Here is a 3,234-nt window from a genome sequence, read left to right as displayed (position 1 = left end):
GGAAAAAGCATTAGTTTTGACCACTAAAGAAATTTAGTTCCCGAATTTTGACAATATTTGGGAACTGTTTCCAAGGATTGGGAACTATTACCATGGGTTGGTAATTATAACTAAATATATTAAAGCTTCTAATATTCATCTGGGTTGTACCAAATCGTTAATTTAGTGGAAGGGTTTGGTAAATACTAATAAATATTTTTTTGAAGCATATTTCTACAAATTCCATTCAACTTAACGTATGGTTCATAAAAGGATGTCATTAAGCTCTGCTAATACAGATAAGCTTTATTTCAACACATGGTTTAGTCATAGTTACCAAATCTTAGTTGAGCCAACCACGATGTGGTTTGAGAGCGGAACATATTCATGCTTGTGAGCATGGTTGCCACAATTGGTAACTTTCTACCAAAATTGGTAACTTTTAAACGGTTTGGTAACTTGGTAACTTTTATTTCATTTTGGTAACATTTGCAATTAAGCATCTATCTGCATTACTAGAAAGAAATGAATTATGTTTTGAATATGCGTAATTATAAAAACCCTTCGAGCTTCAGTGGCAGCACTACTGACACTTTTACAAAATTACTTCCATTAAATTAGAGTCATCTCATACTCGAATACTGGATATATTTGAATTACAGTGGCAGCATCAAGGGCTGCACTTTTAAAACAACTTTTGAATTTTTGCGATAAATTTTGAATTCTACCGTCTCAAATTTTAATAATGAAAAACCGAAAAAATAGCAAAAAAATTAGCAATTTTCGCAATTTACTCGGAATTTTCTACGAGTCAAACGAACGGTTAAAAGCACCCGCCAATTTTTTTGTGTGCCGGTGATATTATTCCGTGAGTCACAGGTGCAAGTATCGGCACATTCCGAACGAAAAACTTCACTGAAAATGGCACAACGCCGAAACCGGTTTGTCTCCACACCAAATTTGACAAGGGATGATGGAAAATCGTTCCACATTACATCATACTCCTACGCTGTCGGAAACACCAACAACGAAAATGAGAATAACGGCACATGCAGTAATTAATTGATAGAAAAATATTTTCTTATAAAAAAAAAATTATTATAATTGTCAATAGCATTTTCAATCTTGATAATTTATCAAGAAAATAGATTTAAACTTCTGTGCTAGAACTGGGAGTTATTGATAAATAATCAAAAATTGACAAATTATAAAAATATTGAATTTATTAAGTGCACAGAACCGGGCTTTAAGTATATACATATTTGTTATGAAATATGAAGGAAAGAAAAGTAGCGGAAACTGAATATTTAAATCTTTTAACTTTCCCGACTCGGAAGAATTTTGGATACTTGCTTACGGAGTGAAAACCGCAACAGGCAATAAAATGTTTGGAAATATATGTAAGTAAAATAGCCTTCATATTATTATCCTTGCCGCACTCACATGCTTTTGTTGAGCGCGTTTTTTCCGTAATGAATTCAACAAAAACTAAGATTCGAAATAGGATGAGGTTGGAAAGCCTTAATTCAATAGTTCAAATAAAGTTTTATATGAAGGCCAATAGTTTCTGCTGCAAAACGTTTCCAATATCAAACAGTATGTTGTCAAGGTTGAATAGATCAATATATGACAACAACAGAAATGTAAATAATTCAGACACTATAGGTGATTTTGAAGAAATTGTGGAAATAGCTGATCTCGCCTTATTATAGGTTTTTATTTTATATTTAGCGCCGAGCTCTTAAAAGCGGATTGTGCGATTAATCAATTAATATGAATAATAAATTTAATAGTTGCGTAGTCCTATTGCAAAATGTGTTGAAACAAATATTTTTAAAAAGTATGCGTATTTGTAAAGAAAATTGTTTGTACATCACTATTATATAAGTGATTTGTGTTATTTATTATTACCTTCTGAAGGTATTATATTCGTTTTTGGTTTTAAAAACTATATGATTACAAGATCTAACTTTTAAAATAAAAGATTTGATAAATCGATTTCATTAATTTTATTAAAAAAAATTGGCGAATTTTGGCGATTTTTTTTGCAGAAATTGCGCTTTATTTTTAAACAATCTGGACACCCTGCGCTAGTATGCCGACTATTGCATAAAAACGATTCAATGAATGAGACTGGGTGCATGGAAATCATTGCTCCGCTACCGCTGCACAGTGGTCCCATGTGCAAAGCTAGGGTAATTTAATTAATTTTTTTGTTTGTAATTTTTCTATAAAATTTTTTATGAAATATGCAAGAATATTGTCTACTTAAGAGTAAATACAACTTTGTGTGAAAAAATTTGGCTACATATAAACATAACGGTATCCAAAAGTCATAGTAAGCAATAATTGAAAAATGAAAGTATCCGTGCAACGAAAACTAAGTATTTTTAAGGCTAAATAGCTTGTTTAAAGAAACTTTGTTTTAACTTAATTTCTTTCTCCGCCATTGTTTTAAGTAAGAAAAGTCAGGAATTTTAAAAATTTTTTACCCAAGGGACGCACATATTTTTTTGGAGCTGATAAAGTTTTAATCTTTTTGGTGAGTACCAAATTATTATTTTTTTTTTGTTTTTGTAGAAGAAATCTTTCTTATATGGCAGAATATAGACCACTTACTATACTTATTCTCTCAATTAATGTATATTCTAATAGAATCCACAAAAAAACTCTGCGGCTAGCTGCGGCCGCCATACATTTATTTTCAATTTTCAAAATTACACCTAAAATTTCAAGACAGGAAATTTTGATTTTTGGCTGTCGACCCCTAAAAATGAAAGACTTGATGGAATAATGGATTATGTACCAGGTAATATCAGTTTAGGATCTAGTGATAGAATCAAATTTGATAAATTGAAATCATGCGGGCGAAGTTAATTCAGAATTTGGACCTAAAGTGGACACAAGTTTTCCGAAAAAGAGAGCGGTTTGTTACTGCAAATAAAGATTGGCTCGAATTTGAAATAGACTTTTCACAATTTGTGTGTTCTAAGTTTGGAAAGCCGACATTTTCTGCTGGTAGGCCAGCTAAAAGTTTTGAAGAGTGTTGCCAAAAGGTTAAAATGAAGAAAGCTAATGAGCTTTGGAAAGTTATCGAACCAGATGTATTTTTTTGGCCACTGAACTAAAAATGAGATCTTCAGCTACGCTACTTAATTAGATTTTGAGTGCTTCTCCAGAAAGAGGTACTGCTATTAAGAAGGTCAGATTGGCAAAGAAGAGTCCTAAAGGTATTTCGCCTGAAGAAGCTCTCAC

This window comes from Rhagoletis pomonella, unplaced genomic scaffold (assembly GCF_013731165.1).
Source record: "Rhagoletis pomonella isolate Grant_MI unplaced genomic scaffold, Rhpom_1.0 Rhpom_scaffold_00033, whole genome shotgun sequence".
Taxonomy (NCBI): Eukaryota; Metazoa; Arthropoda; class Insecta; order Diptera; family Tephritidae; genus Rhagoletis; species Rhagoletis pomonella.
Note: the sequence above shows the minus strand (reverse complement) of the source record.